We start from the raw sequence: 8,434 nt of genomic DNA on the forward strand, positions 1-8,434 counted from the left end.
AGTGTCCTGCCTCCTGATGGGTTTAATGTGTCTACATGTGTTGAGAGTATACAGTGAACAGTCTCAGGATTATCTCCTAATCCTGAACCCAGCAAAGGAAACAAGATCTATCCAAAGTCACCCATTGGTCTGTTATTTATCATGTCAAAACCAAAAATTCGATTGCTGAAAGGCCAGGTAGCCAAGGAAATCAAATACACTTTTCTATGGGTTTATTAATGAAAAGAACATTTAAGCTTTTCAGCCCTAATTCCCTCTGGTTTCTTACTCCTTGATCCTACTTATCTCTGAATTTCTAGCCAAGTAATAGCACCAATGCCCATGCTAGAACTTTCAGAATGATCTACTCAAACAATTTACACAAGCTTTGCAAAATCTAGGGGAGTTTCTATTTGGAAAGAGGATACTAATTAAACCAATGGGATGGATCAAAGAGAAGATGAATGAGGAGAAAGTGGAGGGAATTCTCATGGATCTTACCTAGAAGTCATATAGGAAGCCACCTCACCTGGCTGCCATGCCTGTTAACTAGGACCCCTCTAGCCCCACTCAGCAGATTCGCTATCAGGAGATAAAAACAACTTGTCACAGCCAACCTAAATCCATTCATTTCATAGTTGCATTTCCAAATTAGCATTGCAACATCTGTGCTGTTGAAATATTGGGACAGGCAAGAGTTGGGGTCTGTTTGGCTTAAAGGAGGACTCTTCTGTGGCCTCGTGGCCGCACTAAATGACCTGGCCCTCAAATTAGACAGACTGAGGTCCAGAGACCAGAGAAGGCTTTCGCGGCAAGCGTTTTGTGAGTTTTCCATTAAGAGATCAGTGCGCTCCCCTGTGACCAAAGGCTGAACTGCAGCCACAGGGGAGGAGACCCAGAGCAGAGTCTCTTCCTGCTAAGGCCTCACCATAGTTACTGTGCGGCTGCTTTGTTTTCCAGGGCAGAGGGGAAAGGGGAGTATTCAGAAGAGCTTTAGAGGAAAATCTAAATTCTGCCTCCAGCATTACTAATTTTCCCTTTGAAAATTAGCAACTCTTTAGTAAAAACCCTTGCTAGAGCTCCATTAGGGTTTATGTGTGACAAAGAGTAGCTACTAATGGCCCTTAATGACGAGTAAGTGGATTGCTCAGAATATTACTTATTTAATGAAAAGTAATGGCTGTCTCACTACAGCGAGGAGAGGGATGCTAAGTGGCCTTTTCACATGTATGTTCCTTTTAGTGCTAGCCTTTGTCAGAGCACACACACTTGAGAGACTCTAAACACAAAGGACTCATCCTCACCTGGTAACAAGCACTACAAAACACATCCAGAAATTGCTTTCAGTCCATTTTCCAAATGCTCCATGGTGCTTCCAACCAATTCTCAACCTCTTTGTGTATCTAAAGGTTGGAGACAATTGATCTAATGCAAACGAACCTGAGAGTAAGGAAGTCTAATTTTTTTCCCTCTGAATCAAATCTCCACTAAGTAGCAGGATGATGTCAATGATGACATCTGTATCCTCATCTAGAAAATGAGAGGCTTGGGCTCAAGGGCCTTAAAGGCCAGTCTTTCGATGTTCCCAAGCTCCTGTTCAGTTTGTAAATGGAAAGGTGATATTACTGAAGCACACACTTGAAACATGAAATTGATTGGTTGATTGAAAGCAAAAACCACTTTGCAGCCTTGCTGCTTTCTGCATTTACTCAGCATGCAGACTGTGGGAGTAGCACCCTAGCACTCTTCTTGCCCAAAAAGTATTTGAGAGCTGCTACCTCTCTGTTATCTTATTGGATTGTTCCTGTTTTCATAACACAACTTTCCCCATCTTTGTGGTATGCGGAGTCTCCTTGCCAGGATTCTTTAGTTAATCTATACAAGAGAAACTACAAAAAGCAGACAAGCATGTTGGGAATGAATGTGATAAACAAGGGAATGTAAGTTAAAACAAAAACCAAAATGAGGTGCCCCTCCCCAGTTTGGAAAACGCCCACGTGGTTTGTAGGAACCAACTTCCATAACGTCTGCCTATGTTCCAGAAAAACAGGTAAACTCATATCTTTAATCCATTCCTCATTTGCGTGCCTATGAAAATGTATACAGGCCTCTATTATAGCACTTACGACATTCTCTTCTCCTTATCTACCCAACAAGATTGTAAATTCCTCCTAGGCAGTGCCCATATTTTATTCATCTCAGTGTCCACAGAACCTGGCACAATGCCTAACTCATTATGAGTTTAATAAACATATGTTGAATACATGCCCCATTTATACACATCATTCAACTAACAAAAAACAAAGAAAAATAAATTTTATATTGCTGTCAAGGGAAACAAGCATACCCATCAGCTACTGGTGTCAGTATACATTGGTACAATATTTTTAGGGCCCAATCTGTATCAAAAGCCGTAAAATGTTACCAGCCTCAAACCCAATAAACTCGTTTCTGGGAATTTCTCCTGAGCACTAAGTCAAAAGATGAAAATGGATATATGGAACAAACACATTTATAAAAGTATACTGGGAAGTTATACTAAAATGGCCTAAAAGTACAACAATAGGGAAATTATTAAGTAAATTGGCTGGTTGGGTGGTGCAGCGGTTAAGCGCGCGTGTTCCGCTTCGGCGGCCCGCTGTTTGCCGGTTCGGATCCCGGGTGAGGACATGGCACAGCGTGGTACACCATGCTGTGGTAGGCATCCCACATATAAAGTAGAGGAAGATGGGCACAGATGTGAGCTCAGGGCCAGTCTTCCTCAGCAAAAAGAGGAGGATTGGCAGCAGATGTTAGCTCAGGGCTGATCTTCCTCAAAAAAAACAAAAAGTAAATTGTAATATATCAGCTTGGTGGAATAGTAGGAAGCCATTGGAAAGGATAGACAAGAAATTGTGTAACAACAGGAAGGAGTATTTGTGAAACACTAGAAGGTTTCAAAAGGAAAATGCAGCATTGTGTATTTACAATGATTCCACCTAAGTAAATTATGTAAGTGTATAAATAAGGTTTGGAATGGGATAAGGAGAAACAAAAAATAGTTATATTTAGTTGGTAGAGGTTGAAAACATTCTCTTTTAAAATGTCCTTTGATGTTGTTAAAACATTATTTTGATAAATTTAAAAAACTAAATTATAAGCGGACCCTATCTTTGAAACAGATCACGGTCTTGAGATTCATCTGTAAGTCGGATGTCTAGTACACCAAAATATTATGCATAGTGGTAGTAGGGAGACTCAAATGACTTCAAAATATCCTACTGGAGTTAACCAAGATATAACTTAAACACTGTGAGTTTTCAACTGAAAAATAGTATAAAACGACATCGTTGCAATAGAAAAAAGAGACTTTTTTACTTCTCGAATGCTGGTGGTACCTAAGGAAAAGCAGGTTTAATTAGAGGAACATGAGAAAGATAGATACTTTCGTTGACATTCTGAAGGGGTCTTTGGACAGTTTAAAGGATTTTAGCAGTTTAGGACATTGGTTCTCTGTATAATTTCATATAACAGTTTATGAATTTCTCCTTGATTCAAGCGCAGCACCATCATTCCTCATGTATTTTAGATCTGATTAGGATCATTATTTTTTTTATTTTTGACACACAAATGAGATGAGTATAGAGGGAGACAAAAATGGAACTTTCCTGAGGTAAACTCATAAAGAAACAACCAAAAGGTGGTTGAAGCACACGTACTCAAAAATGTAAGAAAGAGACTGAAATGAAATTGTATAGATAAAGACAAGGCCAAGTTTATTTCTGGTACTCTAGCAGAAAAGTATCTTGAGTGATCCTCCCGCCTTAAAAACGCACATGCGTATGCACGCACGTGCGCACACACACCCTAAACTAAAAATGTTGAATGAAATATTTCAAATATCTTGAAGGCATCAAGGAACTGGAAAAAGTTAGTAGTTCCACGCAAAAATGTAAGTGAAGGCTGGAACTCAGAGAGGTAGCTGGGCATTAAGAGTACTTCTGAACTAAGGGCACTTACCGAACCTGGAGAAACTCAGTTTGAATTTTCATGGCCTCCTGAGGTGTGGGTGACAGAAGATTAAGCTCAGAGATGTGCAGGGTGCGAGTCTCACACTGATTATATAATTATAATGCCTTATGGGGTGAAAAGAACAGAATAGAACTAAAAAATATATACCAAATATCCATTTTTCCATCTATCTATCCATATCAGGAAAAGAGCAAATGTAGTTAGTTATAAGGTCTGATAATTGTCCGAGAGAGTAAGAATATGATAAAAATATTTTTGATAAGTTAAGCATGCATGTTGCCATTTCAAAGATAATCATTAAAAGCATAGAGAGTCTGTAAATTCCCAATTAGTAAAGGAGAAAATGGAATGTAAAATATATTAAATCCATCTAAAATAATGAAGAAAGAAATAGAGAGCAGATGTACAAAAGAAACAGAAGAGCTGACACAATTAGAAGGCACAAAATAATATGGTAGATATAAATCCAAAGAGATCGTTAATTATATCAACTGTAAGTGGACTAAAAGCTCTAGGTAATAAGAAAGACCTTCAGACAAGATTAGTAAAAATGTCAACTAAATGTTGTTTATAAGAGACACATCAGAAAGAAAGATACCAAAAGGTTGAAAGTAAAATATGGAAAGAACATATGCCACGAACACAATAAAGAAAAAGAAATATTGTATAGCTAGATAAATATCTCTAAAAATAGACTTTGAAGCACAAAGTATTTCTAAAGATGAAAAGGGCCACTTTGTAATGACAATAAGCTTAATTCACAAGAACGATATGACAATTCTAAATTTGTATCTCCTAGCGTCATAGCCTCAAAAATATAAATGGCCTATGAAGAGAAATAGAAAAACCCACAATCATAGGAGATTTTAAACACACCTCTCTCAGTAATCCATGGAACAAGGAGAAAAAAAAAGAATACAGAAGATTTGAATACTACATATAACAAATTGTCCTAAGGAACAGATAGAGATCTTGACACCCAAAACTGCAGTGAATACACTTTTTCCAAGCTTACAAGGAACATTTTTATAAAATTAAACCTTCAGCAAATTTTCAATCTTCAAAACCACACAATTCACTTTATCTTACAACAATGCAATAAAGCTAGAAATCAATAACTAAAAGATAGCTAGAGAATACATTTGTAAATTAAGAAACGTTTGTGGTGTTTTTTTTTTGAGGAAGATTAGCCCTGAGCTAACATCTGCTGCCAATCCTCCTCTTTTTGCTGAGGAAGACTGGCCCTGAGCTAACATCCGTGCCCATCTTCCTCTACTTTATACGTGGGATGCCTACCACAGCATGGTGTGCCACGCTGTGCCATGTCCGCACCCGGGATCCGAACCAGCGAACCCCAGGCCACTGAAGCAGAATGTGCACACTTAACTGCTGCGCCACTCCGCCGGCCCCTAAGAAACTTTTTTAAATGGGTGAAATAAATTATAATGAAAATTAGAAATTAATCTCAAATGAGGGATAATGAAAACCACAATGAGAGATGACTACATACCCACAAAATAGGCAAGAATTAAGTAGTCTGACAATACCAAAAGTTGCTGAGTTTGTGGAGCAATGGGGAACTCTCCTACACTGCTGATTAAAATGTAAATGAGTATATCAATGCAAAGAGAAAACAGTTACCTACATGAACACATGCACACTTTATGACCCAGTGATCCCACTCCTGGGTATATACCCTGGAGACTTTTACAAATATGTCCCAGGAGATGTGCACAGGAATTTTCATGGTGCTGTTGCTTGTAATAGCTCAAAATCGGAAGTAGCCGTGATGTCGGTAATAACAATGTCGATAATAATGATGACGGTAATAATAATGATGTGGATGAATAGATTGTGGAATATTTTAAAAATTACTACACAGCAATTAAAGTGAATGCACTACAGGTACATGCAGTAACATGGATCAATTTCAGAAATATAATGCGTGAACTATGCCATTCATAAAAGCACAGCATATAATTCCATTTATATAAAGTTTTGAAAAAGCTGGCAAGCTAAACTTTAGAGATGCATACCCAGGTGGTGCCACTAGAAGGATAAGGTAGGGAATAATTAACACAAAGTCAGCCTTGTAGTTACCTCTGTCAGGAAGAATGAGAAGAGAAATGTGCTTAAGGTAGAAGCAAAGGGAGCTTCCAAGAGGGTGGCGCTGTTCTCTTTGTGACTGGGGTGAAAGTTATACGAGTGTTCACTTTTTCTTTTTCTTTTTCTTTTTTTAAGAAACAGACACCTTAGAGAGACAGAGAGAAAGTTGGGGTTTGAATTCTAAGAAAGTTTGGTTTAGAAAGCAGTCATTTTTTTCTCCCAAAGCCCCAGCACATAGTTGTGTATCCTAGTTACAAGTCATTGTAGTTCTTCTACGTGGGACGCCTACCACAGCATGGTGTGCCAAGTGGTGCCATGTCCGCACCCGGGATCCGAACCGGTGAACCCCGGGCTGCCGAAGTGGAATGTGTGTGCGAACTTAAATGCTGCGCCACCAAGCCAACCCCAAGAAAACAGGGATTTTTATCTGTCTTGCTCATTACAGTATCCCACTTGCCTAGTCCAGTACCTAGCACACGTAGGCCCAAAATGAATATTTGTTGAGTTGAATCGAATTGAATAATAAACAGGGTAAAATGACAGTCATTGCTCTGTATCACACACTCTCTGCTCCCAGTCAATTGCTCTCCCTGGGTTCCTGCTGAGCATGATGCTATTCTTCCCACCTGGGCCCTAATCCACTTTCCCTCTGTTTATCCACGTCCTATGCATCTTTCCAAACTTTGTTGAAACTCCATCTTCTTCAGGCGTCTTCCATGACATATCTGCTGCTCTTTAACTTCTCTCCTTCCTGACCATCCTCTGCCCCCACCATGGCACTTATCAACAATGTGCATTTTAGCCCTGGGTTTTATTACATTTGGTAATTTGCCATATGCTCTTTCATAATGTTGACTAAAACTATTTCATCTTTACATGTTTTTAAATCCTAAACAGAACATGATTTACCTATGAGTAAGTATTGGTTCTTTTCCTAGCTTAGTAGCTATATATGAACCTGGATAAATGATTCAGTCACTCTGAGAGTCAGTTTCCTAATCTGTAGTATGGGGGTAGTGCCTCTCTCATAAGGCAGCTCTGAGTACTGAGATAATGTATGCCAGTACCATGTGGTAGGTACTTGATAAACAGCAGTAATGATGATGATGATGATGAAAAAGAATTTTCTCCTTTCTTCACTCCCTCCCTTCAGTACTTAGCCCAGTCAGGGATACACAATAAGCGCCTAATAAGGACTTACTGAATTGCCCAAAGACTCCCACTCCCTAGAAAGCTGCAGGCTTGACCCCTCTTGCTTATTTGCCAGTGGTGTGGGGAGCCAGCCACTAGTCCGCTTTGACTTCAGTGTCAACAGGAGGAAACTCACTGAAGCACAAGCCGCTAAGTCACCACAGTGCTGAAATGGAGGAGCTGGGAAGGAAGGGAGCAGCAGGAGCAGCGGCAGCCATCAGTTAGAGCCGGGGCGCTAATACTGAATTAACAAGCACCTAGCATCCGCGTGGGCTGAACGACTGAAGAGACACTCAGTAGTTTCCTAATTGACTCAAATGATGGTCTGTGTGTGCCTGGGTGCTGGCTGAGCTGCCACGGGAATGGAGGCGGTGCTATTATGCTAAACCTTGTGCATCCCACGGGTCATAAAGGAACAGATACTTCATCAGCCACAGGAGGACTGGCGTCAATTAAGGCAGTCACAATGCCATGAAGTGGTATTAACGAACAAATGAGGACTTTGTCTCTGGGTAAAATCACTCTGGACTTTTGGGGGAAAAAAGCCCTGCCTAAATAATTTCTGTTTACTTTTTGTGCTTGTAGCCCAAGAATGCTCGATTAGATCATTCATGAGCATGGTGTCCCCAAATGTAAAGAGTAAACTGGCCAGGCTTTCCTTTCACGCCAGCTCCTCTACCAGCTGGCCCCTCGGGATTAGAGTGTTCCTGCTGTCTTCCTGCTGTAGCTAGGAAGCTACCGACTTGCCTGCAGGAGAACTGAGACCCAACCCCTGGTCCAAGTCCACCCCATCCCACACCACCTCCCACCCGAGAGAGATTTGAGGCTGACGAAGGGCCCTACCAAGCAATCAGGCAGAGGGAGTCAAGTCTGAGGTCCTCACCCGGATGTATCACTGACAGCTGTGCTCATTCTAGTAGTTAAGAGCACAGGCTGTGAAATGAGATTGACCTGATTTTAAATTTTGCCGTTTATTAGTCATGTGGCCTTCAGCAAATACTTAACTTCTCTGGGGAAAAAAATGGGGCCTACCTTACAGAGTAGTTATGAGAATCAAATAAGATAATCCATGCATGGTGTTTGGCAGGCTGCCTGGCACAAATTAAGTGCTCGATAAATGTTAGCTCTTATTATAATTATTGGCAAG

Source organism: Equus asinus, chromosome X, assembly GCF_041296235.1.
Source record: "Equus asinus isolate D_3611 breed Donkey chromosome X, EquAss-T2T_v2, whole genome shotgun sequence".
In the NCBI taxonomy this organism is placed as follows: domain Eukaryota; kingdom Metazoa; phylum Chordata; class Mammalia; order Perissodactyla; family Equidae; genus Equus; species Equus asinus.